This window comes from Lactuca serriola, chromosome 4 (assembly GCF_051521515.1).
Source record: "Lactuca serriola cultivar US96UC23 chromosome 4, Lser_US96UC23_V15, whole genome shotgun sequence".
Lineage (NCBI taxonomy): Eukaryota > Viridiplantae > Streptophyta > Magnoliopsida > Asterales > Asteraceae > Lactuca > Lactuca serriola.
In genome coordinates this window covers 167,892,590-167,916,445 of record NC_136411.1, presented here as the reverse complement: position 1 = coordinate 167,916,445, position 23,856 = coordinate 167,892,590, and positions in this window count along the sequence as shown.

The window sequence follows — 23,856 nt, the reverse complement described above, 5'->3', positions numbered from 1 at the left end:
CTAACTCTTGGGTCCTTGATACCGGTTGTGGTATTCATATCTGTTCTGATTTGCAGGGACTAAGAAGAAGTGAGAATGTGGAGCATGGAAGAATAAACTTAATCATGGGGAATAGGGAAGCTATACCTGTCACCAAGATTAGAGTTTATACTTTATCCCTAAGTTGTGAGTTTAGTTTAGATTTGAAAATAATGTTGTTTGTAACATCCGGGTTCCCAGGTATTATTTTTTTTATTCTTTTTTTTTTTTATATTGTGAGGGGACTCGGCGAGTTGGCATGTAAACTCGCTGAGTATGGTTGCGGATGTTCACGCGGGTGTTTAATGAAACCCTAATTTCATGGGTTTGGGACCTATTTAAAGGCCCTTAGGGCCATCATTTGCATCTATCAGTCCCTGGAGAGAAACCCTTGAGCACTTGAGCGTTTTACGAGAGAGAGGAGGCCATTGTTAACCTTTGAAGCTTTGTTTAGCAAGGAAAAGGAGGTTTTAGCCAAGAGGAAGCAAGGGAGGTGGACATTCTGCGAATTTGGAGCTTAGAACATTTCATTAGAGGTAATATCTTGGCTCCCCTTCTGTTATTATAATGAGGATATGGATTTAGGGTTTCTTGGACCCTTTATTGACTAGATTTGATGTCCAATCCGTCCCTATGTGGGGTAAGGCTGTAGGTCTGGATCCATTGAGGTCCAGAGAGCTTTACTCCTCAATATTTATGAAGATCATTGGGGGTTTTGACCATCGGTTACGATAAATTGGGCTAAAACACCATATAGATACAAATAGATGTTGTTTGGGTGTCAAGGTCCGAACTTTACGTGATTATCATGCTTGGGGAGGCTAGATCTATGATTGGATGGAGCAGATCTAACCTCAGAAGTCGTTTTTAGTTTGTGCATGGCATGAACTCGCCAAGTTGTTCTTGGGACTCGGCGAGTAGTTTGAAGGTTGCCCGTTAATCACTTAGTGAGTGGACTTGTCGAGTTGGAGGAATGACTCGGTGAGTCAGGGAGAGTCTGGGGTCTGAGTTCGAGTTGGAACTCGCCGAGTTGTTCTTGGGACTCGGCGAGTTGAGTCGGGGTGGCCCCGCGATTCTTTCCAGGTGGAACTCTAGGCAAATGCCCGGAAGAGGGAGATTGAGTTGGAGACTCAGGCCAGGGAGGAGGCCGAGTCTCAGAGGATGGATCGGCGGCCAGCTCAGTCTCAGCCGGTAGCCAAGCGGACCAAGTCCGCCGATTCGAGGACTGGAGGCCAAAAGGGCCGCACTTGCGGGAAGTGCGGTAAGGGTCATGAGGGGGCCTGTCGATCGGGTGCTTGCTACAAATGTGGCAAGGAGGGGCATATCACCAAGTATTGTCCCAAGGGATTTGTGGTTTGCTTCCATTGCAACCAAACCGGCCATCGGAAGGCCGAGTGCCCTCAACTACACCAGGGATCAGCACAGGGATCTGCGCCTACTGCTAGAGTTACCGAGGTTCGACCGGTGAAGGCCGAGACTCCGAAGGCTTGTGGGAGAGCTTTTCAGTTGACAACGGAGGAAGTTCGAGCGGCGCCCGATGTTGTGGCTGGTATGTATTATGTATTTTTATCTTTTGTTTATGGTGTTGTGCTTATATGATGATATGCGTAGGTACTTTTCTTGTGAGTTCTGTACCTGCTTTGGTATTATTTGACTCGGGTGTGAGTCGGTCATTTGTTTCCTTGGCATTTAGTCAGCATATTAGTATCCGTCGAGAGGCGTTGAGTCGACCTTTGCGAGTTTCCATAGCTGAGGAGCAAGCAGTGTATGCTTCGGAGGTGATTCGAGGGTGTATCCTTGAGATCTTCGGTGTGGAGTTCCCGATAGACATGGTCCCGATTGCGATGGGGGATGTGTGTGTTATAGTGCGCATGGATTGGTTGAGCCGATTTGGAGCTGTCATAGATTGCGAGCGTCTGTTGGTGACGATACGAGACCCTAGTGGGGGATTTCTTACGGTGTACGACAAAGGTACACGTACGGGGTCATCATTTTGTTCGGCCGCCCGAGCGAGACAGAGTCTATAGCAGGGCTGTAAAGGATTTGTGGCATATGTGATGGATGCGAGGATTGTTTCAGAGGGTCAGAAGTCGATTGATGAGGTTCCAATAGTGCGCGAGTTTCCGGATGTGTTTCCAAAAGAATTGCTAGGTGTGCCTCTGGAGAGACAAGTAGAGTTCAGTATTGAGTTGGTTCTGGGAGCTGCGCCTATCGCTAAGGCGCCTTATCGCCTTGCACCTCCAGAGATGCAAGAGTTATCCTCGCAGCTTCAAGAGCTGCTGGGAAAGGGGTTTATCAGGCCGAGTAGCTCACCCTAGGGAGCGCCGATCCTTTTTGTCAAAAAGAAGGATGGTTCACACCGGATGTGTATTGATTATCGGGAGTTGAACAAGTTGACGGTCAAGAACCGTTACCTGTTGACGAGGATCGATGATTTTTTCGATCAGTTGCAGGGAGAATCTTGGTTCTCCAAGATCGATTTGAGGTCTGGGTATCATCAGGTGAGGGTGCGGGAGGAGGACGTCCCAAAGACAGTGTTCTGGACTCGTTATAGGCATTACAAGTTTGTGGTGATGCCTTTTGGACTCACCAACGCACCGGCGGTGTTCATGGATCTCATGAAAAGGGTGTGTAGACCGATGTTGGATCGCTCGGTGCTTGTGTTCATCGACGACATATTGGTGTATTTGAGATCCAGAGAGCAGCATGAGGAGTATTTGAGGGAGATCCTTGGAGTCCTAAGATCGGAGAGGCTGTATGCCAAATTCTCCAAGTGCGAGTTCTGGTTACAGGAGGTTCAGTTCTTGGGACACCTCGTCAACCAGAATGGAATATTGGTCGATCCGACCAAGATTAAGGCAGCCATGAGGTGGGAAGTGCCGAGATCACCCACTGAGATCAGAAGCTTTCTGGGATTGGCCGGCTACTATCGGAGATTTATTAAGGATTTCTCCAAAATCGATGTGCCACTCACCAAGATGACCCGGATGGGTGTTGCATTTTCATGGGGTCCGGAGCAGCAGACTTCATTTGAGACACTTCGCCAGAAGTTATGCGAGGCCCCAGTATTAGCTCTTCCGGAAGGGATGGAGGATTTTGTGGTATATTGTGATGCATCGATATCCGTATTGGGAGTGGTGCTTATGCAGAGGGGGTATGTGATAGCGTATGCTTCGAGGTAGCTTAAGCCTCATGAGTCGAGATATCCCACTCATGACTTGGAGCTGGGAGTGGTAGTGTTCGCTCTCAAGATCTGGCGACATTATCTGTACGGGGTTCGGTGTACGATATACACGAACCACAAGAGCTTGAAGTATTTGATGGATCAGCCCAACCTGAATATGCGTCAGAGAAGGTGGTTGGACGTGGTCGATGATTATGATTGTGAGATCCTGTACCACCCGGGCAAGGCTAATGTGGTAGCCGATGCTTTGAGCCGTAGGGCGGAGGGTGCCCCAATTCGAGATGTTTGTTTGAGATTGACAGTGATGACTCCGGTGTTGGATGCTATCCGTGGGGCCCAGGCTGAGGCTGTGAGGTCAGAAAGCTAGAAGAGAGAGCGAGTTGTCGGGCTGGTATCGGAATTCGTTACCGATAGCCGGGGGCTTATGACCTTTCAGGGTCGGGTATGGGTATCGTCCGTGGGCGGAACGCGTACCATCTTATTGGAAGAGACTCATCGATCGAAATTCTCGATCCATCCCGGGGCCACTAAGATGTATTTGGACTTGAAAAAGGATTATTGGTGGCCTGGTATGAAGAGGGATGTCGCATGGTTTGTAGAGAGATGTTTGACTTGTTGCAGGGTTAAGGCCGAGCACCAGCGTCCATATGGTAAACTGCAACCATTAGAGATTCCCGAGTGCAAATGGGAACAGATTACCATGGATTTCATCACCAAATTGCCAAGGACCGCGAGGGGTGTCGATGCAATTTGGGTGATTGTGGACAGGATGACGAAGAGCGCTCACTTTCTTGCTATCAGTGAGAGCTCTTCTGCTGAGAGGCTGGCAGAATTGTATGTGAGGGAGGTGGTATCGCGGCATGGAGTTCCGATCTCGATTGTTTCAGACCGAGATGTGCGATTTACTTCCAGATTTTGGAAGAAGTTCCACGAGGAGTTGGGTACGAGACTGCATTTCAGTACCGCGTACCACCCACAGACGGACGGGCAGAGTGAGCGGACGATTCAGACACTCGAGGATATGCTTCGGGCATGTGTATTCGATTTCGGAGGGATTTGGGACACGTATTTGCCCTTGGCGGAGTTTTCTTATAACAACAGCCATCATTCGAGCATTGGCATGCCTCCCTTTGAGCTGTTGTATGGGAGGAGGTGTCGAACCCCCATTTGTTGGGGGGAAGTAGGGCAGCGTGTGATGGAAAGCACCGAGATTGTGCTTCAGAAGATAGAGCAAATCCAGCAGGTCAGACAGAGGTTGTTGACCGCTCAGAGTCGGCAGAAGAGTTATGCGGACAGAAGCCGGTCCGAGCTTGATTTTTAGGTCAGCGACTTCGTGCTCCTGAAGGTCTCTCCTTGGAAAGGAGTGATCCGATTCAGGAAGAGGGGCGAGTTCGGGCCCCGATATATTGGTCCTTTTAGGGTGATCGCGAGGGTAGGAAGGGTAGCCTATCGTTTGGAGTTGCCAGCAGAGTTGGGTCAGATTCATGATACTTTCCACATGTCGCAGCTGCGAAAGTGTATAGCCGATGAGTCGGTAGTAGTGACATTAGAAGATATTCAGGTGGATGCGAGCCTGAATTATGCTGAGAGACCAGTGGCGATCAGGGATCGGAAGATCAAGGTTTTGAGGAACAAGGAAGTGCCTCTGGTGCAGGTCCAGTGGCAGCATCGGAAAGGGTCAGAGTTGACTTGGGAACCGGAGCGTGAGATGCGGGAGCAGCATCCAGAGTTGTTTTCAGAGTGAGACTTCGAGGGCGAATTCTGATTCTAGTGGGGGAGAATTGTAACATCCGGGTTCCCAGGTATTATTTTTTTATTCTTTTTTTATATTGTGAGGGGACTCGGCGAGTTGGCGTGTAAACTCGCCGAGTATGGTCGCGGATGTTTATGCGGGTTCGCGTCTCGACTCGGCGAGTCCAAGGGGTGGACTCGGCGAGTCCATGCTGTTTAATGAAACCCTAATTTCATGGGTTTGGGACCTATTTAAAGGCCCTTAGGGCCGTCATTTGCATCTATCAGTCCCTGGAGAGAAACCCTTGAGCACTTGAGCGTTTTGGGAGAGAGAGGAGGCCATTGTTAACCTTTGAAGCTTTGTTTAGCAAGGAAAAGGAGGTTTTAGCCAAGAGGAAGCAAGGGAGGTGGACATTCTGCGAATTTGGAGCTTAGAACATTTCATTAGAGGTAATATCTTGGCTCCCCTTCTGTTATTATAATGAGGATATGGATTTAGGGTTTCTTGGACCCTTTATTGACTAGATTTGATGTCCAATACGTCCCTATGTGGGGTAAGGCTGTAGGTCTGGATCCATTGAGGTCCAGAGAGCTTTACTCCTCAATATTTATGAAGATCATTGGGGTTTTGACCATCGGTTACGATAAATTGGGCTAAAACACCATATAGATGCAAATAGATGTTGTTTGGGTGTCAAGGTCCGAACTTTACGTGATTATCATGCTTGGGGAGGCTAGATCTTTGATTGGATGGAGCAGATCTAACCTCAGAAGTCGTTTTTATTTTGTGCATGGCATGAACTCGCCGAGTTGTTCTTGGGACTCGGCGAGTAGTTTGAAGGTTGCCCGTTAATCACTTAGTGAGTGGACTTGTCGAGTTGGAGGAATGACTCGGTGATTCAGGGAGAGTCTGGGGTCTGAGTTCGAGTTGGAACTCGCCGAGTTGTTCTTGGGACTTGGCGAGTTGAGTCGGGGTGGCCCCGCGATTCTTTCCAGGTGGAACTCGTCGAGCCAGGGGAGTACTCGACGTGCCAAGAGAGGGTCTAAGTGAGAGTCAGTGGACACGTGTAGACTCGCCGAGTCGTCCTAGTGCACTCGCCGAGTCGGGTCAAAGTTTGACCGTTGACCTTGTTGAATTTTAGGGTTGAGTGCAGTTGTATTTATGGGATTGTTTACTTGATATGATTAGGCGGAGGCTAGATCACATTTCTACCGAGGCAGAGACTTATCGAGATATCAGAGGTGAGTCTTCTCACTATACTATACCTGGAAGGGTACCTATGTGTGAACGAAAGGTCTTGTATGCTATGAGTTTCATTTATGGGATTGTTTACTTGATATGATTAGGCGGAGGCTAGATCACATTTCTACCGAGGCAGAGACTTATCGAGATATCAGAGGTGAGTCTTCTCACTATACTATACCTGGAAGGGTACCTATGTGTGAACGAAAGGTCTTGTATGCTATGAGTTTCATGTTTTGTATGCGTTATGTATGTGATATGTATGCTATGTATGATATGGGCCGGAAGGCATTATGACATGGACCAGAAAGTCAACATAAGTAGGACCGGAAGGTCTACTGGGACTCAGACGGAAGTCCCCTGAAACGCATGGACCGGAAGGTCGTGTGGAGTATGGCCTGGAAAGGCATATGTGTGAAAGGGTATTTTGGGGAACTCACTAAGAATTTATGCTTACAGTTGTTGTGTTATGTGTTTCAGGTACTAGCGAGGACCGTCGAAAGGCGCCAGCGTGATTCGTACACACTAGAGAGAGGATTTGATTTTGTGATCTTGGGATAGGAAATGTTTTTATAACTATTACTGGATATTTTGTAAAACATTTTATGTGAAAATGGTTGTGACAAAAATGAATTTTTTTGTTTTGAAATTTACGTTGTTACATTGTTATTCGCCAAAAATGGCAAGAAATATTATTTCCTTTCATGCATTGTATAAACAAGGTTTACCTTTTCATTTGATAATGAAGTTGGTTCGATCAATGCTTTCTTTAATAATGTTCTTTATTTTAAAGCATTACCTTGTGACGGTGTGTATGAAACTGTATTTGTGGTTGATAACTTAGGAAATAATGTTTTGTGTATTGATTTTGTTACTGATAATAACTTGGATAAAGCGTCATTATGGCATTGTTGTCTTGGACATATAAGCAAGAAACGCATAGGCGAACTCCAAAGGATGCAGTCTTGGAGTCATTTGACCTAAAGTCAGATGATAGTTGCGAATCATGCTTACTTTGAAAAATAACAGTCACCCTTCACAGGTTCTTGTGAGAGGGGTGAAGGTTTGTTGGATCTCGTACCCACAGATGTGTGTGGACCCTTCAAACATGCCACAAGGGATGCAAATCGTTATTATTTGACTTTTACTGATGATTACAGTAGATATGGATATGTCTACTTAATCAAGCATAAGTCAGAGATTTTCGAAAGGTTTAAAGAATTTAAACAGGAAGTCAAGAATCAATTGGGCAGGAACATTAAGATGCTTCGATCTGATCGAGGTGGTGAGTATCTTAGTTCAGAGTTCCTTGACTATCTTAGGGAATGTGGTATTATCTCACAATTGACACCTCCCAGGACACCTCAGTTGAATGGTGTAACTGAGAGGCGTAATCGAACCTTGTTGGATATGGTTCGTTCCATGATGAGTCGAGCTTCGCTACCAATCTCATTTTGGGGGTATGCCTTAGAGACTGCCACCCATATCCTTAATCTAGTCCCTACAAAGAAAGTTGCCAAAACTCCTCATGAGATGTGGACTGGTAAAGTAACCAAACTAGACAACATTAAGATTTGGGGTTGCGAGGCTTTCGTGAGATGCGAGACTCATGATAAGCTCGAACCTCGAAGCGAGAGGTGTATTTTCATCGGCTACCCACAGCAATCCTTTGGTTACCTCTTCTACAGACCTAGTGAAAATGTGGTCTTTGTAGCTAGGAGGGCTGTCTTTTGAGAAAGAGAGTTCATTAGCCAAGGAAACAGTGGGAGGCAAGTTGACCTTGAAGAAATTCAAGAGTCAAGTGGTGAAGGAACTTCAAACCCTAACACTCAACTTGAGGAGGAAACTCATGTTGAGCCAATTGACATGTCTGTACCTCTGAGGTGTTGCACAAGGGTTAAGAATGCACCCGATCATTACTATGGATTCCATATTACTGCGAAAGGTGATACACTTATCAGTGATGAGACACTGATAGGTCTGGATGAACCTAACAGTTACGCGGAAGCCATGGCAGGCCCTGAGTCAGCCAAGTGGAAAGAGGCAATGGACAGCGAGATACAATCCATGTATGACAATCAAGTTTGGAACTTGGTTGAGAATGTACCAGGTTGTAAGACTGTAGGGTGCAAATGGATCTTCAAGAAGAAGATCGACATGGATGGTAATGTACACACTTATAAGGCACGACTGGTTGCAAAGGGTTTCTCACAAACTCCGGGAGTTGATTATGATGAGACCTTTTCTCCAGTGGCCAAGATTAAGTCTATTAGGGTTCTGTTAGCCATAGCTGCATTTCATAACTATGAAATATGGCAAATGGATGTCAAAACCGCTTTCCTTAATGGAAAGTTGGCTGAGGATGTTTACATGAGTCAGCTAGAGGGTTTTGTCAGTACAGAGTTCCCTAATAGAGTGTGTAAGCTTGAGAAATCCATTTATGGGTTAAAGCAAGCACCTCGCAGATGAAATCTTTGCTTTGATGAGAAAGTCAAAGAATTTGGCTTTTCTAGAAGTAAAGATGAATCTTGTGTATATGTCAAGGCTAGTGGGAGTATAGTTAGCTTTTTGGTATTGTATGTGGATGACATACTACTCATAGGAAATGACATCCCAACTCTGCACGAAGTTAAGTCCTGGCTTGGGAAGTGTTTCTCTATGAAGGACCTAGGAGAAGCTGCCTATATTCTAGGGATAAGGATCTGGAGAGACCGGAGTAAAAGACTAATTGGACTTAGTCAGAGTACCTACTTGGATAAGGTGCTAAAGAGATTCGGCATGCAGGACTCCAAGAAAGGAGAGTTACCCATCTAGAGTAACGCCAGATTGAGTAAGACACAAAGTCCTAGTAATGAGGCTGAGATAGCAGAAATGAGTCGAATACCTTATGCTTCGGCTGTAGGATCGATCATGTATGCTATGACGTGTACTCGACCTGATGTAGCCTTTGCCTTGAGCATGGTTAGCAGGTATCAGGGGAACCCTGGCAAGGTACACTGGACTGCGGTAAAGAATATCCTCAAGTACCTACGGAGGACTAAGGACTAGGTCCTTACCCTCGGTGTGAGTGATGACTTGAGAGTTGTAGGGTATAGTGATGCTAGCTTTCAGACTGATAGGGATAATTTCCGCTCTCAGTCTGGCTGGGTCTTTACCTTAAACGGAGGAGCAATTTCTTGGAAGAGTTCTAAGCAAGAGACAGTGACTGATTCAACTTGCGAATCAGAGTATATAGCAGCTAGTGAGGCAGAAAAGGAGGCGACATGGCTGAAGAACTTCAATGGATACCTTGGAGTTGTACCAACTATTAAAGAGCCAATGGAAATTTTCTGTGATAGTGAAGTGTTGTTGCTTTAGACAAGGAACCAAGGGATCACAGAGATCCAGACACATCGACAGAAAATACCATTTCATCAGACATCAAATAGAAGAAGGACTCCTCGTGGCAAAGAGGGTATCATCGGATGAGAATTCAGTAGATCCCCTCACGAAGGGACTGACTCGGGTTAAGCATCTCCAACATGCTCGGTGCATAAGGCTGAAGGATGATATTAGATTTAGTAGTTAGATAACCTTGAAATTTGTAAAGTGTAATTGACATTAGATGATGAATAAAAGGTGTTTTATTTATGAGTAAAGTGTTGCTATATCTTGTCGATCGTTTACTATATTTCTTTTGCAAGTTTTGACTTCCAGAATAAATATGTTTGGTATATCATATTATTCGAACCTCCACAGTCGGTCATATGTCGGAAGTAGGTATGAATCAAGACTGTCATGATTGGTTGCAGAGGTCTAAGTTGTTAGACCTGGCTACAACAATCATGAGTGCTCATAAGTTCTGAGCATTGGACTCAACCCACGCTCACTGAAATCACTTCATGGAATTTATCTCGAGTGATCGTGAGACGGTAATATCATATAAGTCTTCAAACCTTGAGATATGATTTGTTACTTACGAGTTGCTTATGCATAGATTGTACGGAAACACATTGGTAACTCAATGTTATAAAACATGCTCTTGTGTATTATTCAATGAGTAATAGAACAAACATATGAGTCGAAGTTTATCTGTTCCTTCTTGGATTAGAAGCTGATATCTGGGCCCCTCGATGATTTTGTTTTGGCCTATATACCAGGCCTGGTCAGAACTAAGTTGATGTGTTCCATTAAGTTCTTTGTCAAACAAATCGGAAATCAGAAAACAAACTGTTGGACAATAAGCAAGACATTGCTCCATGTATTTGTCCGGCTGATATCTAGAATAGAGGATTATATGATCACTTATCTTAAATGGCGTATCATCATCTTCTCAGTTCCGAGAAACCTTGAAAGAGCTACGATTTCCGATCGGTTCCTGAAGTCATACTTGCAGTTATAGTTATTAGACTTATCCAAGTGGGAGACTGTCGGATAAGGTGTCTAAGTCCATAACTATTTCTGGTATGTACTTGACCCGACCCGACATGGTCCATTTGGGTTGCATGGCACCATGCAATTGGATAGACTAAATGAGAGAAATAACACTTTTGGTTTATTAATATATTATAAGGTCTAATGTATTGATAGTATTATTTAATTAGTTTGATCAAGAATTAATTTAGAATTAATTAAGTGATCAAAAGATAACTAATTAAATATATGGATTGATTATGTAAATCATCCATAACTTGTATAGTGGGCTAAGAGGCTCCATGGATTATCAAGTTGGGTTAAACCCATAGGATGCTCCATGGGAGTTACAAACCCATGGGTCATGGAAATGAAGAGTCATGACACATTAGGGTTTACATGGTGTAACCCTAGATGTGTCAACACTATATACGGAACCCATTCTCCACCAAAATCGGCTACACAAGAACAAGTGAGGGCTAGGTCAATTTTTCAAGTGTGTGTATTCTCTTAAAAGTTTACTCCTTTGCATTTGGTGTTGTGTGAAGCATTTGATGCATCACACTTGGGGTGCTAGGCTCAAAAGGTTTCAAGGATCATAATCAATAACAAGGTAAGTTATTCTATCTTTCATTCAAGTTAAAAATTGTTCCCCATGTATGCTAGATAGGAATATAACCTTGGAGTTCAACTTTGCATGATAATTAGACAAACATAGATCCAAGGTTATTAGGGTTGCATGTACACTTAGGAAGTGTTAGAATGCTCAAAACTCATCACTATAATCGTAAGTACTCTTCATTATACTTCATATCTACTAGGAAGCTTTGAATTACACCCTTGAAACATGCATTTCCCCAAGAACATCTTGAGTTTATGGACCAAGATCACCCTTGGCCGTAAACTCCATGTTGATGCATGTTTGAGCCTTAAACACTACCAACAAGCAAGCCCTTGACCTAGAACCCTTCCTGGATGGAAATAGGACCTTAGAGTACCCTCAAATGCATAATGACCATGAGTTTACAGCTGTAAACTCCTTTGGGCCGTAAACACATTAAAAGCCTCCATTGAGTTGGCCTTTCTCATCGTTGTGTAGAGAAAAAGTCCCTCAAGCTTCCCTAGCCTTCAACCAAACACTTATGCATGTTTGACCATGAGTTTACGGCCGTAAACTCCCGTTGGCCGTAAACCCATGGTAGTAAACTCATGATAGTGCCATTCTACCTTCCTTTGATAAAATCACATGTGATTCCAACACTTGGACAAAGTGTTCCTAGTCCCGTGAGGTGTTTCTTTGCATTTGGTTTCTTCAAAATACTATATTTATGTTAATATATGTGATTATATGTAAATTAGGACTTGTTAAGTCTCGAGACATCATTTATGGAACTGCTCAATCCTTACTTGAACCATTTGGATCACAAAACATAAGGTGAGTTCATACGCCTACATTTTGTCACTTTTCACTGTTTTAAGGGGGGGGGGATACAAGTCTAAACACAAGAAATTGTGTTTATAATAAATAAAACTCTTCAAATGTTGTAAATTACATTAAGTCATCAAAATGATTTTAAATATAAATAAACTCTTTTAAATATTGGAAAATGCTTTTTAAATGGTTGTTAAAATCTTTTAATATTAGAAAATGCTTTTAAATGTTTTATAAAATCTTTTAACTTATATTGTGAATAATTGATGTCTATATGGATATAGTTATACAAGTAGTGTTTAACGGACTTAGGACTGACTACCAACTCCAATCCCTTTTCCTTGTTTGGATGTGGGTTTAGAGTAAGGTTGTTAGTCCGAATGTCGTTTAAATATTAAGTGTATATCATGTATATGTATGTAGATATAAAAATTTCTAGAAGTCAATTTAATACCTTGGGTAGCAATGGTATTCTTCCAGTTCAGTTCAGTCAATTAGATACAAAGAACTTACTAGTAAAGTATAAGGAGTATAGTTAGAGAGTCAATGTTCATTACTTGGTATCACTTGGTAGTTCATAAAAGCCATAGCTGTGCATAGAGATATAATACTTGTTAGTTATATATTCAGAAAGTACGAACAATACTACAAACTAAACTTAAGGAACTCAAAAAGGTACATTCTTCAATGTACCACACATATAAAAGGGGTACCCGGGCACGGTACCGTACCTTCAGTTAACATGGGTATGCGAGCATTGTACCACGACACCAAACATAGGTGGGTACGCGCGCATAGTACCAACACCCAAACATAAAACGAACATAGGTAGTAGTGTTTGTGATTGCCTAGTACATACCCAAAAGTTATGTACAATGAGAAACTGATAGATGGTTGAATATGTGAACTCTGTTTTGCTTTCCTTTTCCTTGTTTGGATGTGGGGGTCCGACAGGATAGCACAATCAATTGTCCGTCCTTTTCTGATTATGTATAATAAGTATGTACTATGTGAATCACGAGACAACCTTTTCAAAGTGTATTCAGAGTACTATTCAGAAGAACTTAACGATCGTACTATAGTCTTTTCATAGTATATTTATTATACTATGAACTGAGACTGAACTTGCTATTTTAATAGCATAATATCCAACACGGGAATAGTTTTATGAGATATAAAACTAAGTATGCTATTCCATAGCATATTTATACATTCATTAAGTCATACTTTTAGAGGGTTACAAGTTAACTATTCCATATCACAGTACGCCAACCGTCAGTATAACGCTTTTAGGGTATAAAACCACAGTTCAATAACAGTTAGGGAATATGGGTTTTCCTAGGTTCAATGGTAATATTTTCAAGGTATTCTAGTAACCTTTACTAGGCATTCTAGTTCATTAAAAAGGATTCGTAAGAAGGTTGTTATTATGATTTCCTCGCTTATACATTCTCGAGTTATATATAACGAAGATCTGGTAGACAATAGAATGTGAGGTTTCTAACTTAGTTCATTTTCCTTGTTTGGATGTGAAATTAGGATAAAACCACACATTTTGTTATCTGCCCAATCTTGATTATATATAACGTGTATAAGCTAAGTTTTCATGGATATTAACTCATCCCTTATTCAGAATCAGAATAACATAGATTACTTTTAATTATAACTATAATCCTTCAGTTTGTACAAAATATTATATATAATGAAGACTAGATAGATTGGAGATTGTGTGAACCCAATTTTGCTTTCCTTTTCCTTGTTTGGATGTGGGGGTATGACTGAATCACACAACCGATTATCAGTCTCATATTGATTATATGCAATTAGTATAAACTAAATGATTATAGAAGAAATTGTTTAAATATTACTTTACTTTTAAGGAAACATAGGGGTTTCTTGTTAGTCTTTCAAACTTGTTCAATTATCAAAGAAGTTTCTTACTTTAAATTAAATCTTATGCACTCACCAGCTTTATAGCTGATGCTCGCTTTCAAAATACTTGTATTCTCAGGAATATATTAAGACAGGTATCCAACCGGAGTTCGTGAAGACGGAGCAGTAGTTTCACGTCTTATCTTTTGATACTATTATACTATAACAACATGTAATATTTTGAACTCGATGTAAACACTTTTACATACATATTAATGAATGTTTTTGCTTTGATTACTATTATATTAAGACAGGTATCCCTCCTATGACATTGAGGTTGTCCCAATCGCTGAACGGGACAGTTCACCCTAACATGGCCAGGCTGATGACAACAATGGCATAACTCTACTTCTACTGTGCATTCTTGACGTTTGTGACCCTTCCACCCGCATCTGCCACACTTGGACCTACTACGCACATCACCCTGTGTCCTCTCCTTCCTTGAGAAACCCTCCCAACTCCTCGGGTCCTTGGCACTAGTTATGGTAGCGTCTGACTGTCCAGCTTGCTGAGCCAGACCGGAAACTCGCTTCCTCTTTCTCAAGTGACTATCAGAACCCACCTCTTGCTCCTGGGTCACCCTGACCATTTTACCCACTGCCCGGATAGCTGAGGTCCGCCTCTTTATCCCGTCGATCACTCCATCGGTGACACGTACGATGGTGTCGGGTAACTCCTCGCGGAGGGCCCGTGAAACCTCCGCAGCAATCCAATCCTACAGGGAACCCTCTTGGGGGTAAGGTGGACCACCCACTCCCGACCCCTGATGACAAGTGCTAAAAATGGGACTCCCCTCCCTGATGGATCCCTGGGATCCATGAGAATCGGGCTCTAGATGAGCCCCAAACTGTCCTGAAACTGTCCCGGCCCTAAAGGCCTTAAGTCGGTTGTCCATAAGCTCCATGATGGCCTCTCTAAACGAATCGAAAATTACTGGAGTCTGATCGATGATGTTGCGCATAATCTCTGCGGAAATGAAATCCCTCATCTGATCATCAAGTTGCCCGGCTCTAGAACCTGAGCCAAATCCCTCCCTGGCACCTGAATTGCTAACTGGTATCTCGCGCAACGTCACCATGCTGAAAACATAACACAATAACTGTCAGAGTACTCATCGCTACTGAGGGATCTCACACACACCCCACCATTCCCTGGTTTCGTCTTGGCCCCTCTTGAATCGAGTACGGATCCTCTGCTTTCAGTAGTACGGGCCCATACTACCTTCCACATCTATCCGTACTTTCCTCAAGAATTACCTCAACTCCACCAAGTCATTCTCCTACTATTGATCTCTGTTACTACCTTCCTATGCTTGCCCTAGGGAACCTCAAACTCCACCCAACCCAGTCCTTAGCTGCTAAAGGCCTCCTTGTACTGCCAATTAGCCACCACCTGAATACCATCACATGCAATGAGGCTCGGATAATCCTTCGAGTAAAAGACTCGTCCCTATAACGGTTAGACTCAAACGAGAGCTGCGCAATAGGGCCAAATCCAACACTCTGAGATTATTTGACCCTGATCACATGTGACGCAACGTATTCACCTGATGTCTAACTCCCATCACCCAGAGTCCTACAAAGCACAAATCAAGCATCATTCAGAAAAAGGAAACAATCATAGGCAACTCTATCCTCAGAACTATACTAGCATGCAATGCTAAGTTCATACTATCAGGCATAACCTAATCAGGCTATCCTACTTGCTGTCTACTCAATACTAGCATGCAATTCTCATACAACTGAAACACATAAAGCAGGCACATAAGGCATCACTCTTAGATCTTTAGTCCTATTCTAGCATGCTGTTCTACAAAAGCTGATAAACATAACATAAACTTGTATGGGTACTTTGGGGAATACTTACTTGAGCTCGGCCGGTCGCGCACATCACACACTTCGTTCTTTCTCAAAACTCTTTTCTCAATTTTTAGAAAACATTTTCTTTTTGGAAAAATCTTTTAATCCCTTGATTTGAGTTCAGACACCCTCGAAGGTGTGTCCGAATCCCTCAAACCAGGGCTCTGATACCAACTTGTAACGACCCAATTTTCACGTCCAAAAATTTCGTTTTTAAAACATTACTTTAGAAAACATTAATAATTAAAACATTGCTTAATTAAACCATTTCACATCGAGAACCGAATTTGAAATCCATAATAGTTAAACAACCAAAATGTCAGAGTATCAATCCCAGGGTAAACTCATAAATGCGGAATCAAAGGGTGTGTGTGTGATGAGCCGCTACCGCGCCTGCTCCTTCCCCTTGGCTGAAGAGGTACCTGAAACAACAACTAAAAAACGTAAGCACAAAGCTTAGTGAGTTCCCCCATCGTACCCCATACCATACAACACATATCATACATACTGCCAGGCTATTCTGGGGTGCCTGACTACCCGGTACGGCCATTCTGGGGTGCCGACTACCCGTGCGGCCATTCTGGGGTGCCGTCCTACCCGTGTCAAGCCATTCTGGGGTGCTGACTACCCGTGTCAAGCTATTCTGGGGTGCTGACTACCCGTCGGTCCTGACAACCGATCCTCAGGGACTGTTTCACCCCTACTACTACTTACACATATCTCATACATAACATATTATCAAACATATATGGGGTGTCTGGACTACCCTTCGGTCCTAACAACCGAACTCGGGGACTGGTCCCCTCCTACTACCTCTATCGCATATAACATAACAAGCCAGCATGCAAACATATCATCACATACTGTCAGACATTTTTGGGGTGTCTGAACTACCCTTCGGTCCTAACAACCGATCTCTACTTCTAACACATATAACATATCATGCTAGCATATAACATATCAGGTAGTAGCAAACCTAGATGATATCACAAATACAATCATCTATCATACGACTCCTACTGGTGGGCCGGCATTGTGGCCATAGACCCACCGCTACTGGAAGGTAACTCACCTGCACTGGCTGAACTTGCTGATGATCCCACTAGCTGCTGCCCGAAAACTCACTGAACTCCTGCTCCACTAGCTCCCCGAGCTATCAATATCAACGCAACACTTAGTCTAACTGACCCCCAAAAGATAACCAAATCAATTCTGGCCAAAGTCAAAGTCCTGGTCCAAGTCAACCTCCCAGGTCAACCCTACTCGTCGAGTTCATAAGTTCAGAGTCCTTCCTATTCGCGACTCGACTCGCCGATTCAGCCCCTGACTCGCCGAGTCTACTGATTCCCGAGTCCTGTCCTGTCCAACTCACTGAGTCCTTGCTCGACTCACTGACTCGAGTCTTAACTCGAAGGGTTTGGGGTTTCACGAACTGACTCGCTGAGTCCAAGAACAGACTCGCCGAGTCCAAGACATCCTTCAACCAACTCGCCGAGTTGTTCTTCCAACTCGCCGAGTTCATGCCCAAATTCATCCGACTCAACGAGCTGTTCATCCCACTCGTCGAGTTCCTCCTCATCTTCAAGCTACTCGTTGAGTCCACTCAAAGGACTCGCCGAGTCTATTCGGATCTTCATACATGCAGAGGGCTTTTGAGTCATGCATGGACTCCAATCTGTAGATCTACCCTTCCCAAGCCTATTCCTCACGTAAAGTTGCAAACTTTTCGTGTAGAGATGGAGATCTAGGCAAAATATACCCTAAACTAGGGTTTAAGGCAAGGAGGCTCCACAATCAACTCAAGGGCTAAAACTTTATGCTTCTCTAAACCATAATATGCTTGGATATGAAGTAGCAACTCCAGATCCGGCTTCTAACTCGAGTGGTCAACTAATCATGGCTAAAAAAACCCAAAACTCACCACCAAAATAGATCTAAAGGAAGGGAAACGACTTAATACCTTCAAATGCTCAGAAATATCTTCCCAATCCCAGATCTATAGCTCCCTCCTTGCACCTTCAAGCTCCTTCTTCCTTCTCCAAGCTTTAATGCACTATTCAAGGCAACAATTGGCTCAATCAATGGGTATAGCGGCTAGGGTTCGGCATTCTGGGCTAAAGAGGCAGTGAAGGAACCCTAGGGAAGAGAATGAGGCGCTTAAATAGGCTCTAAGCCCCGAATTTAGGGTTTTCCTCGTACAGACCAGACTCGCCGAGTCTCCTTGGCCGACTCGCCGAGTCGGTCACTTACTCCTCGGCCCGGATCCTGCTCAGACTTGCCGAGTTCCTCCTTGGACTCGCTGAGTCCCTCCTTAAAGTTAGGGTTTCCTTTCCTTTCTTGGCCTTCAAAACTCTGGGTGTTACAACTCTCCCCCACTTAAACTAAACTTCGTCCTCGAAGTTTGCTATGGCCCACCGTCTGCGATCTGCCTCCAATATCCCACCAATTATTCCAACACCCGCTGCCTACCTTCGCTGTCCTTCCGCTCGGTCATTCCGACTAACACTAATCCCTGTGGATAATAGACTCGGGTCACCCTGACCCTGCACATTCGGGAAATACAACTTACTCACCGACAATCCTTCTGGTACTCACCGAGTACTGCACTGAACCTATAGGGGTTCACCCCTTCTTTTCCTTGCGCAAATTCCTTGCCTTCCCAAGGCAAGGCTCCATAACCAACTATTTCCTCTGTAACTGTGAAGGTCCCATCCTTCACCAGCTCCATTACCCTCGCTAATTCCAGTTCGGGTCAACACCGCCAACAACCACTGACACTCCTATCTGACATAACTTGGTGTCGAGCACCCCTCGATTTCGACTAGCTGAAATCCACCATAGACTGCTTACCCGCACTACTACTGACCGAAAATTTCTGCTATTCCTCATCCGCCTTCCGGATGAACCGAGACCACCTTGGTCCTTACTGATGTCTCTATATCTGGGTTACCGGACTCCTACCAGTTACTACACCCCATCGCAATCTCCTAGTTGCTCTCAGCGACTTCTGAAGATACCTCGACTATCTATAACTGTTTTATCCACCCTGCCACTCATATTGAAACTATCCGAAACACCGAATTGGCTGAGGCACTGAACTGGCTGAAACACTGAACTGACTGAATGGCTGCTTCTCACAACATCTCAAGACCTTCCTGGTCTCCCATCATTCATCGATTATCTGCAATACTGAGTTCCAACTCAACTGTGGAGCCCGAGGACTCCTTATTTAGTTGCTCCCACAACTTCTGAACGAAATCTTTCTCTGGAACTAGTTTCCACCAGTCATCCTGACATTGTAACTCTAACAACCTCCCGATCCAACCGACCGAGTCCATACGTCGAATCCTGACATCATCAGATCCAAAGCTAAAGAATGGTGGCTCCCAGACTAACGATAACCCTTAACATACACGAACCCAAACGGTCCACTGCTTCCCTAATCCCATAACTGAGGTGACGATATACTGACAAATCGCCGACTTAACCATGGCTGAACCATTTGGGAAATCCGAGATCTAACCCATGGATTCCCATATCCTCACTACTGCACCCGAACTGGTGGGTACTAATGCTTCCCCCGCGTCCAATAACGCGCTCATGTTGCCTACCAACCTGATAAAAGGCCACGACTACACCCGCGGACTTACAACTCTCTGATACTATCTGGCTGCTAGTGAATGCTTCGGCTACCCCCACAGACTTACAACACTCTACTACTATCTGACTGCTAGTGAATGCTACGGCTACCCCCACAGACTTACAACCCTAGGAGGCCAGATCTATGATTTAGATGCATTAAGACCCACTGAAATCAATTGGATATTTTTAAACAAGGAGGGGCTCGACGAGTCGTTCTTGGGACTCAACAATTCGGGTCACATTTCGCCATCAAATCCTTCCTGTTGAAGGACCAGATTCTAAGATAGAAGAACCCTTAGTTCTCTAGGCTCATTGGGGCCTGGAAATCATGGAACTCGACGAGTGGATGGACAAAATCAACGAGTTCAAGGCAATGTCCCAACCACATGAATACGAACTCGACGAATTCAGGGAGAACTCGGTGAGTCATAGATTGAACACCTTCATACGGATGAAGATGAACTCGACGAGTTCAAGGACGCACTCGAAGAGCCTGTCGAAGATAACCTGATGTGTTGTTGAAGGTGAACTCGTCGAGCTCTTGCTAGACTCGACGTGTAGGGACGAGATTATGGCATTTTGTGGACATGGGGACTCGGCGAGTTGGCGGACTAACTCGACGAGCCGAATCAACCAAAGTTGACTTTGACCAAGGTTTTGACTTTGACTTTGACTAAGGTTTTGACTTTGACTTTGACTTGGATTTGAGTGACCTTGTAAGGGTTATGAGTATGGGTTGATAACTTAGAAAAGTTGTCGTGTAGGGATTGAAGAGTCGGGGAGAGTCGATTTTCACACCGAGGACAGTGCAGACACTACACGACACTGATGTGAGCTACCTTCCGGTAGAAGTGGGTCTAAGGCAACAAGGTCGGCCCAATAGTAGTTGATTATAGTTGAGATGATTGTCTTTGTGATAATTGTTTGGTTTGCTATTACTTGATGTGTTCTATGTGCCAGTATGTTATCTTCTATGTGATAGTGGTAGTAGGAGGGGAATAGTCCCCCGATCGGTTGTTAGGACCAAAGGGTAGGTCAGACACCCCAGATATGTCTGACAACATGTTTATGATATATTATTATGTGATAGTAGTAGGGGGTGAAATAGCCCCTGTGAACGGGCGAGATAGACCAGAGGGTAGGCAAGCACCCCATAATGGCCTTATATGGGTAGGTCAGCACCCCAAAATGGTTTGACATGGGTAAGTCGGGGACCCCAGAATTGATCGACAATATGTATGATTGTATGGTATGTGGTATGATGGGGGAACTCACTAAGCTTCGTGCTTACAGTTTTTAGTTTTGGTTTCAGGTACCTCTTCAGCTAAGGGAAAGGAACCGTCAGGGTAGCAGCGCATCGTACACACATGATTTCTGCTTTGAGAACCCTGAGATTGTACTCTGACGTTTTACTATTTGATGTTGTGGTTTTCGAGACTTGAGATTTGTGACTTGATGTTTGAAATGATAGTAACTATGTTTTCTGTAAACTATTTTTACAGGTGATATAATTAAACAAAAAATTTTGGGTCTCGATTTTGGGATGTTACATGGTTAGATTTTCCTTTTTGTCTGAATGCCACTTGCTTTGTGCTTTGTGGGACTCTAAGTGTTGGGGGTTAGCCATTAGGTGAATACGTCAAGTTACATGTAACCAACCTTGAATAATCTCAAAGTGCTGGATTTGGCCCGATGGTGCAACTCTCGTTTGAGTCTAACCGTTATAGGGATGAGTCCTTTACTCGAAGGTTTATCTGAGCCTTGTCACATGTGACAGTATTCAAGTAGTGGCTAATTGGCATTACGGAGATACCTTAAGTACTTGAGGACTGGGTTCGGGTTGGAGGTTACCCTAGGGAAATCCTAGGATGAGAGTAGTGTTAGGAGCAATAGTAGTAGTGAAAGGGACTTGGTGGAGTCAAGGCAATTCTCGAGGAAAGTAAGGATAGATGTGGAAGGTAGTATGGGACCGTACTACTGAAACCAGAGGATCCATACTCGATTCGAGAAGGGCTGGTCAATCTAGGAAAATCCTCTCTCATGAACCTCAAAAACTCAGTTGTAATGATGTCACAGACATCCACTTCAGTCAATTTTGAATCATCAACATGGAAGGTCACCATCCTAAATCTGAAAGATAATGGAAACACATCAAAACAATGCACAGTGTGAACCCACACTATGCATACCTATCTACAGCTTCCTGGTATTCCTGTAATACTCCATGAATCAAGTATGTATCATGTGTTTCTAGTAGTACGAACCTAATACTATGTTTCACACCTATCCATACTCATCCCACAGACTATTCCAAGACTCCCCATTCACTTCACAAAACTCCACTATACTCCTCACACACATGCATACGACTAATCATATGCATAATACTACACCTCCTAGACTCTCTCTAGGATAGGAACTTGTCTAAACTAGAATATTCTATCATGTTTCCTAGATTACTAGGAATTCCCACCACACCTTACTACCATCCATGGAAGAGACTTCTGCCGATGTCACTTAGCTATCTTACGAATACAATTATATGAAACAAAGACTAAACAATCCTTCGATTGAAAGATCTTGCACTACCACGGTTGGACTCAAACAAGATTTGGAAAATAGGGTCAAATAAAACATTCTAAAACTACTTAATCTTCATGGCATGTAAGTTAACGTATTCTCTTAATAGTTAACTAATATCGATAGAGGTCTCTCAACACATATTTCAATACACATATAGAGTATACAATGTATCCATTCAAATCAGGTAAATCTAGCATGCAATCCATAGGCAGACTCTAAGTCTACAATCTAGAATTCATAGCGATTCATAGCACAAATACATAATCATATGGTAATATTGGGAATCACTTACTTCCTGCCTTCGGCTAACTTTACGCATCATATCCTCCAATTAGTATAAAAATCTTTTTAGAAAATCATTTCCTTGGATAAAAGAATTTTATTTTCGAAAACTCATTTAGAAAATCTTTTAGTGCTCGATTTGAGTTCAAACATACCGTAAGGCGAGCCCGAATCCCTCAAATCACGCTTTGATACCACTTGATAAATCCCAAAATTTACAAAGAGATTGTTATTCATAAAACAAATTAACCAATTAAACCCTTATTTTGAAAACCATTTAATAACATTTCATTTGTTGAAAACTATAAATTATTAGAGTTAAGTTTACAAAACTGCGGAAATAAATATCTTCGATGCGTGTGTATAGTCCCGCCAAGCTCCTCTCATGAACGACCTACAAAATGTTTAATCTGCAACTATAAGCATAAAACTTAGTGAGTTCCCAAGTACACCACAGATTCCACTATACATACGATGCATCCATATATAATTCTCAACTCTAGCGTCAATCAAACAAAACTTCTATCCATATACATGTGTCACACGTAACTGGACCAACCAAAAAGTTCACGGGCCCAAACCAACTCACATAATGGGACATGCCCAACCATACATAACGGGCCCTACCCAAGGAGTAAACAGGCCCAACACAGACTCCACAACCAGGAGCCATATCCTGGTCTTCAATACAATGTCAGGGGACTGATCCTGGTCTTCAATACAATGTCAGGGGCCTGATCCTGGTCTTCCATATAATCCATAAAGTCATATGTAATCAGGGGTCAGACAGAAAGTCAAACAGATGATCCACCTGGGAGCGAACAATCAGATAAGAACATCGCAGTAAGGCATTAGACTAAGAGTTCTCAGGCTATCCAACTTAGACTACATAGAACCAAAATTATCACTATTACATAATCATGTAACATCAACACATAAAACATACTAGCATATTACGTACCCTAGATAACTACCCTTCCCTAGTTACCATGTCATTGACCACTTCTAAATTAAGTCCTTCGTTGGTCATTGGTACATAATCCTAAGAACTGGCCTTCCCCAGTTACCCAACCAATATAACCCTAACAGTATCATACAATCGACAGACAAGACTCTACCGGTCTAACATACCAAAGCACCAAGTGTCCTAAACTACAAGGCATAACAAGAACTTATCCTATACCACTAGCATACATGTACTACAACTTATCCTATACAAATAGCATACTTGTACTCTAACAATAACTCTATCCTACCATGAAAGGGATATACAATAAGATACATGGTGTAGTAAGAAACTCACTTGCATTGCAGAATCGAATAAGCACACCAACACTCTAACTCCTTGCACTGATCAATCCTTAGAACCAACTAACACCAAGAAATATAAATCCTCAATCAACAACCATAATCCTCTAAGTTTGACCCTAAGTCAAACTTGTCAAAAGTCAACGGTCAAAGCTCCATAAAGTCAACAGTCAACCTAGTCAAAGTCAACGCCACACCATGTGCCCCCCTTGGCGACATCATGGAAATGCAAAGACAAAATAGTCGTGAT